Raw genomic sequence first — 8,507 nt, 5'->3', positions numbered from 1 at the left:
TTTTCCCAGAGACGTACCCAGGGCCCAGAACTGGAATGTAGCTAGAAAGCACTGCACTTGCATTAGTGAGGGCTGTTGGCTGCTGGTTTGCAGCTCTGTGACCGAATGAATATTTGGAATGATTTTTTTTCCCATCAAAAAATAGATCTTTTTCAAAATGAAAAATATTACAAAGAACCTAGCTGTGGAAGAAAAAACCTTTAAAATGTCTGGGTTTTAACATTGCAAATGTGTTCACCTTTCAAACAGTTAATGTTGTTCTGAGTCATGCAGTGTATTTCCTCTCATGGTATCTGGTTGCTGTTGCTTTTTCCATATACAGACTGGGGCTTCCAAATCCCAAAGGCAATGCAGAAAACACAACACAGATATGTGCTTGGTGGCAAAAGCTCAGAAAGGTTTATTGTACACCTGTTGGTCTGATTAATAGTCGGTCCAACCTGGAGAAGCTTTTCCTCGACTGGTAGAGACACCATACACTATTCATGCTCCCCAAGGTCTCTGTGAAGGACAGGTCTCTCAACTCCTGTATCTATACTTGCACCCCTCATGCTTACTCATGTCTCATAGTTTCACAGTTGGTAGGGTCGAAGAGACCTGAGCAGATCATCAATTGGATGCTTATTTTGGTGGGATCCTATGACCCCAGCTGACTTCCTGCCCTTTGGGTGGGGGCTGGACTCGATGATCTTCCAAGGTCCCTTCCAGCCTGAATGTCTATGAAATCAAGTCCGACCCCCTGCCATGGCAGGAAAGAGTACTGGGGTCAAACGACCCCAGCAAGGTCTCACTGTCAAGAATCTCATCTTTGTTTGTTTGTTTTTCCAAGTTCACCCATCTGCACTTTCTTTAGAGAGTTCTAGCTTTCACAGTTGTAGCTGCTAGTGTCGTACTCTCTTCAGTGCCTTTTTGTTCATTAGTGTGGGTTTTTTGTTTTTTTTTTCTTTGAGTCACCCCTGAATCAAAGTACCTGCAAAGATTTGTTTAAATAGAAGGAAAAAGTCAGTTAACATGCTGCTAGATACTGGTGCTCAGCTACGTGTTTTGGACTGTGCAGAATGGAAAAGGTTCCCTACTGAGTGGTAGGAGTTGGAGGTGCCAGATGACCAAGACATTTGGTCCGGTCCACATTCACCTTGCCTAATGGCTCCATAGTAACAGCAGCTGCCATAATGCTCCAGGGAGGGCTGAACTTATTAGGACTAAATGTGTTGCAAGGGCAGCAGTTCTTAAACAAGAAACCTGACAGTTTGGCTGTGCCACAGCCCGGGAAATTGAGCAGAAGGACATGATGATGGCAGTAGCCCAATGTTTTATGAACCCACTCGCCCTGCTGGCCGTCAAGGGGGTACCCCGACCTCAATACCGCACCCCCCCTGAGGCAACACAACCCATCCAGGACATCATCAATTGGCAGCTGGAGGATGGAAACATCATTTGGACTCATTCTCTGTACAACAACCCGGTGTGGCCGGTATGTAAACCAAATGGGGATTGGCGATTGACTACTGACTTTAGGGCTTTAAATGCCAGTACCAACGATTTAACAGCTGCGGTCCCATCCATGCCTGCGTTAACAGAAAACATTAGGTGTTATGGACCCCAGTGGATGGGATCCGTGGACATTAAAGACATGTTCTTTGCTATTCCCATCCATGAAAATCACTGACCTTTGTTTGCCTTCACATGGCTAAGACAACAGTACACCTATACAGTCCTACCCCAGGGCTGGGTGCATAGCCCCACCTTGGCCCATGGAGTGCTGGCTGCAGTGGTCCACGAAGTCCAGTTGAGCCACTTGAAGGTGCATGTCTGACAGTATGTCGACAATGTCATGGTGGGAGGCCAGGACCAGGAATTAATCATTTGTGCTTTTGAGTCCCTAAAGGAGAAAGTGCAGGCATTTGAATTCATGCTGTCCAGCAAAAAGATCCAAGAAGCTGGGCCCCAGTGTGAATTCCTGGAAATCCAGTAGCAACAAGGTGGACCCACCATACTGGCTAAGGAGCTGCAGAGCCTGGTAGATACCCCTGCCCCCAACAATGTAAAAGAGCTGCAAGCCCAGCTGGGAGCGCTTAATTTCTGGTGCCTGCATGTCCCTGAGTTTAGTGTGTTGGCCCAGCCTTTGTATAATTTGTGCAAAAAAAAAGGCACAGTGGGAATGAGGCCCCGAGCACCAACATGCTATGCAGGCCATCAAGGAGGAGGTAACTATCCACGCCTCCCTAGCAGCACGACGCCCAGAAGGGGAGCTCTGGCTCCATGTAACTGTGTCCAACGGGGGGCCCCATTGGAGCTTATGGCAAAGAGATACACCTACGGCAGAGGGAAAGCCCTTTGGGTTTTTTTTGGAGCCGAGGCTGGAAGGGGGCCGAAGCCCGATACACCCTGCTAGAACAAATGCTGTGTGCAGCCGCCGCAGCTTTCGAAGCCACAGAGGCCCTGAGAGGGGAGTTACCCACTGTCATAACCACCCCGGTACCCATCCTGGGAATGGCATTGTCTGACCGACACCTCCTGCCCGGCAGGAGGGCCCAAGAAACAACAGTGCAAAAATAGATCTCTTATATTTTAAGTCGGGTACAGCGGGTAACCCCAAAGGGATGTCCAGCAGTAGTAGAAAAAGTCACAGAAAGCACAGTCAACATATACCCAGATGCAACCAGCTCTGATGAGCCATCTCCCATCAAGGAAGCACCTCCCTTTTCACCTGACATGGAAACATCAGAAGATGTAAAAGTCTAGGTTACCGACAGCTCAGCCAAAGGTCACATCTGGAGGAGTGCTGCCATACAGATTCGAGATAGTAAGCAGCTTACAATGGAGGAAAATGGCCAAAGTGCGCAGTATGCTGAACTGGCCACTGTAGCCAACGTGGCCATCTATGAGCTGTTACTAGGGTCAAGCTATACAAAACGCATTTATATCTATTGCGATTCGTGCATGGTAGTAGAGGGGTGCACCAAGTAGCTACCATTGTGGAAAAAAGAAAATTTCAAAAGACGAGGCAAAAATATTTGGAGCTATAATGACTGAGAAACTTTGTGGGTAATGGCAGAAGGAGGCCTTCCCCTACATATACGACATGTTAGTGTAGCACATGGGAGCGAAAAAACTGAAGGGCCTGAAGCAAAGTGGGACAGGCAAGTAGATGAGCTAGCCAAAAGCAGCACAGAAGCCCTTGTTGCTGAAGCAGAAGCAGAAGCTCAGCTACCCCCGCGAAGGTGCCCAGCCCTTCCCTCCAGCAGACCCCTGGAGTGCTAGCCGCCGCAGAACGGCTGCATCGACAGCGTGAGCACTCTGGCTGCGATGGCACTGCTCGCCTAGCGGCCACCTGGGGCATTCACCTAATTGAAAGGGAAGCATAGGAAGTAGTCAACTCGTGCATCACCTGCCAGGAAGTCAAGGCCCAACTAACGCCTGCCTCGACTACCCCTTTGTCATTGCACGATGGAAAAGTAATATGGCAAGTCTGGCAATGTGACTTTATAAGTCCACTTCCCCGCATCCCCAGAAAATGACAGTATGTGTTTGTAGCAGTAGTAGTCACTGGAATGATGTTTGCCCGGGCCTCCATCAAGGCACTGGCAAACCTGCTAGCCATTTACCCACCTCCTGTAGAGCTGCGAAGTGACAATAGTTCACATTTTCACAACCATCTTGTCTATGAGTGAGGCATCATCCTGCTCCAGATCAGCACCGCCCCCCTCATCCAGCAATGAAGAAGTAGAATGCCATCATGACAGGACTGCTAGTTGCTTGCTGCTGTTTGACTGATGTGGGGCATTCCCATGCTCCCACACCCCAGATTGCATCCGCTGCCAAGGCCTCGGACACACTGAGATACTGGGGACACCCAGCTGCAATCAAAAAAGTGCGAAACTAGCCTCTCAGTCGTTGGTGATGGATTGTAGGCTGGCAAGAGAAAACCTGTCAATGTTACTGTGGGACAGGGTAGTTACTCAGTTTCCTCCCATATGCCAAAGTAAATGTTGTTGCTCACACTGATGCTACATATGCCACCTGGCAAAAGTCATATTTTTAAAGCAGATACTTCAAAAAGCAAGGGGTGACTTATGATAGCCAGAACCAGAAGGGTTAATGAGCAATTTATAAAAGAAAAATCTGCTTTTTGGAGGTATCTGAAGTAGCTTATAAGAGCAGTTTCCTGTCTGTCTGAAAAAAAATGTATATATAACTTTTTATACTAATTTTCAGACAGTGTGAACTTTAAAAAGCAAAACTAAAGATTGTATTGCAAACATAGCTAATTTATAAAATTTTTCTTAGAGTCAATAAAAACAAAGGTAATCACAAAGTATAATTAACATAGTAAGTTAAACTTAAGTAAAAACATGTTAATCTCAGACCCCAAACTAATGTAGTTAGTTAATGTAGCAATGGGATTTGCTTATTGAGTAAACCCAAGCTTGGGCAATAATTTATTATAATGATTTCTAGCACCTTTTAACCCTATAGGATAACAGCTATAAAGTACATTATAAATAGCTGTTTAACTAAAAAATTACCATAAATAAGATATAAAAAAACATGCACGTTAAATAACCCTCAGGGAAGGACGGAACAGAGGGGTCATTTCTCTCCCATACCCCCACGGACCTCTCTTACTCCCTGTGAAAGCGAAGACCAAATCCTGACTGAGGGCCCTCCCCTGGTTTTCCCTCTGACAGCCCGGTTCAGGGACGTCTGACTTCGCTGAATCAACTTGACGTGTATCTTCTAACTGAAAGACTATCGATAAATTGATAACCGAAAGTTAATTCCTTTATCTGTTTTATAATCACTGTCAATGTTAATTTGTATTATTATGTTGTCTATTTATTAGTGTAAGCTTTTTACTAATTGACATATGTGCAAACTATATCTTTTGTTGTTATAAGTAAAATTTATTCTTTTTTATAAGTGAAACTTGTCAGTGCTTTCCTTCCCATCATCACCTCCTCGATTCCGAACCAAAAAGCGCAGTGGCTGATAAAATTGTAGTGCTCAATCAGTCTGCAACTGAAGTGATATACTCACAGTCCCCAGCTGGCCTGTAACAAGCTTATTATAGCATAGCATAACTATGGCGTATCACAACCAGAATTTCTACACTGAGGTCTTTTAATACGTTTTGATCACAATAAAAAGAACTGATGGAAAAAATTTAGGAAGAGTTTTGTGGGGGGGGAATGCAACAAGCCTATTCTGAACCTTGAGAAATGGTATTAAAAACCATTTAACATGTTTTGCTGATGTTTACATTTGGTATTTATTTCTTTATTTTTATCAAAGGTAGGAAGTACCAGCTGAACTGGTGTCGCCAGTCAAAACTAACTTGAGCTTCCCCTGGAAAATAAGTATTGCTAGTAGGTTCAGCCTGCAGAGGCTTTTATTGGCAGCTTTCAGGTTGCTCAGGGATATTTTATTTCAAGCCCCTTTAGACTCTTAAGTCATCTCAAAACCAATTAATGATCCATGGTAAAGATCATCCTCCACATAAGGAATTGCCTGTATTTTAGCCAGGCCCACTCACCCATCGGGATAGTGTCTGAGTGCTGGGCACGTGCAACAGCATTTGGCCCTAAAGCTGCTACCTGAAGCTGAAGTTACATCTTGGGCCTGACTTTCCGGAACATTGACTTTAAACTAGGCGGGCTTTAAACTAGGCTCGTCGGGGGAAAGGGAAGATGATGAGGATAGAGGGAGACAGAGAACACTGAACAAAGAGCCACCCACAAGAACAGCCAGGTACCCAGGTAGGAAATGGGCCCAGATAGTCCTGGGATTAGGGGTGCAGTGCATGCACCTTCAGAAGGCCTTAAACACCTCCACACTAATGCTCATAGTATGGGGAATAAGCAGGAGGGACTTAGCCTCCTGCTAGCTAACACAAACCCGGACATAGTGGGACTCACTGAAACTTGGTGGGATCCAACGCATGGCTGGGTGGTGAACATCAGGGGCTATCGGCTGTACAGGAGGGATAGAAGGGGGAGGAAAGGTGCGGGTGTGGCGCTCTATGTCAAAGAGCAATACACATCCTCAACAAACAAGACAGGGTCAGAAGAGGGGCAGACTGAAGTGCTCTGGGTCCGTATACAAGGAGGTCAGGGGGAAAGGGACTTAATGGTGGGGGTCTACTACAGACCAGCCAACCAGGGGGAAGAGCTGGACCAGGAATTCTCAGGTCAGCTTGTGGAGGCAATAAAGTCGAGGGACGTGGTCATCATGGGTGACCTGAACTACCCGGACATCTGCTGGAAGAGCAGTCAGCCAGGTCTGACCGCTCACGTAGGTTCCTAGCTGAGATACAGGACCTCCACCTAACCCAGGAGGTGCACAGTCCCACCAGGGAAAATGCCATGTTGGACCTGGTCCTGGCCATGGGCAACGACCTGGTGAGGGGGCTGCGGGTGCTCGACCACCTGGGTGATAGCGATCATTGCCTGCTGGGATTCACCATCCAGCACAGGGTATCAGTGGCCTGCAGCAATGGACCTGGATCAAGGACAACAAGAAGTCCTTTTTTAAATACATAGGGGGTAAAAAGAAGGTACCGGGTAACGTAGGGCCTCTGCAGGATACGGTAGGAAATCTGGTGGTCACACCAGATGACAGAGCTAACCTCTTTAACAATTTCTTTGCCTCCATCTTTTTGAGCAGGGACTGGGGCAACCCCCACACCGGGATCCCCAGTGGACCCAGGGGAGGCGCTGCCAGGCCCAGGGTCAGTGAGGAACTAGTCAGGGAACTTCTGGTGGGTCTAGACATGTTCAAATCAGCAGGTCCTGATGATCTCCACCCCCGAATGCTGAGGGAATTAGCAGAGGTCATTGCAGGGCCCCTGGCACAGTTGTACGAGCACTGATGGTGCTCTGGCCAGGTGCCAGAGTACTGGAAAAGGCTCAGTGTGGTCCCCATTTTCAAGAAAGGAAGGAAAGAGGACCCAGGAAACTATAGGCCCATTAGTCTTACCTCGGTCCTGGGGAAGCTCTTTGAGAAAATTATTCAGGAGCGCATCTGCAAGGGGCCAGCAGGGGAGATCATGCTTGGGGTGACCAACATGGGTTCATTAGCGGCAGGTCTTGTCAGACCAACCTGGTGGCCTTCTACGACCAGGTCACCAGATCCTTAGCTGCAGGGGTAGCAAAGGACATCGTCTTCCTGGACTTTGGGAAGGACTTCGACACTGTCTCTCACCCTGTTCTCATTAAGAAACTGGGGGCTGTGGTGTCAATGCCTACACAGTCAGATGTGTCACCAACTGGCTGGAGGGCCGCACCCAGGGAGTGGTGGTGGACGGGTCATTTTTGACCTGGAGGAATGTGGGCAGCGGGGTCCCCGCAGGGCTCAGTCCTCGGGCCCGCACTGTTCAACATCTTCATCAGTGACTTGGATGAGGGGGTAAAAAGCACCCTGCTCAAATTCATGGATGACACTAAGATGTGGGGAGGAGTGGGCACACTGGAGGAGAGGGAAAGGCTGCAACTAGATCTAGACAGGTTACGGGGGGGTGGATGAGAACAGGATGGGATTCAACACTGACAAGTGCAAGGTTCTGCACCTGGGGGGGAACAACTGGCACCATACCTACAGGCTGGGGAACTCCCTTCTCATCAGGGCAGAGGCAGAAAAGGATCTTGGAGTCATCATTGATGCCAAGATGAACATGGGCTGGCAGTGTGGGGACGCGGTCAGGAAGGCCAACCGCACCTTGTCCTGCATCCACAGATGCATCTCGAGCAGGTCCAAAGAGGTGATCCTCCCCCTCTATGCGGCACTGGTCAGGCCGCAGCTGGAGTACTGCGTCCAGTTCTGGGCGCCGCACTTCAGGGGGGATGTGGACAGCATGGAGAGGGTCCAGAGGAGGCCACTCTCATGGTCAGGGGGGCAGCAGGGCAGGCCCTATGAGGAGAGGCGACAGGACCTGAACCTGTTCAGCCTCCACAAGAGAAGGCTGAGGGGGATCTAGTGACCTGTTACAAACTAGTCAGGGGGGATCAGCAGGCATTGGGGGAGTCGCTGTTCCCCCGAGCACTGCCAGGAGTGACCAGGAATAACGGTCACAAGCTGGCAGAGGGGAGATTCAGACTAGACATCAGGAGGTGTGACTTCACGGTCAGGGCAGCTAGGATCTGGGACCAACTTCCAAGCAAAGTGGTGCTGGCTCCTACCCTGGGGGGCTTTAAGACAAGGCTAGACCCCAGTAATCTTTCCTGCCATGGCAGGGATCAGACTTGATGATCTGCTCAGGTCTCTTCCGACCCTAGAAACTATGAAGCTATGACTTCTGAAGCTTCAGATGAAGCCCAGAAGACTTGCACGCTGCTTAGGCTGGCGGACAGTTAGGGCACTGCTACGTGTTGCAATTGAAGTGGGATAGCAGCTAGAGTGCTGTTACATATTTTCAAGCAGTAACTTCAGAGCAGCTTGGCTCTTTTTACAGCTGGAGAGTCTTCTTTTTATCCTGCGGTAATGACTTTGCATGTGTGGCCAGTTGAAAT

This window comes from Crocodylus siamensis, chromosome 6 (assembly GCF_052110815.1).
Source record: "Crocodylus siamensis isolate JL-2025a chromosome 6, ASM5211081v1, whole genome shotgun sequence".
Classification (NCBI taxonomy): domain Eukaryota; kingdom Metazoa; phylum Chordata; order Crocodylia; family Crocodylidae; genus Crocodylus; species Crocodylus siamensis.
This window is presented reverse-complemented; position numbering follows the sequence as displayed.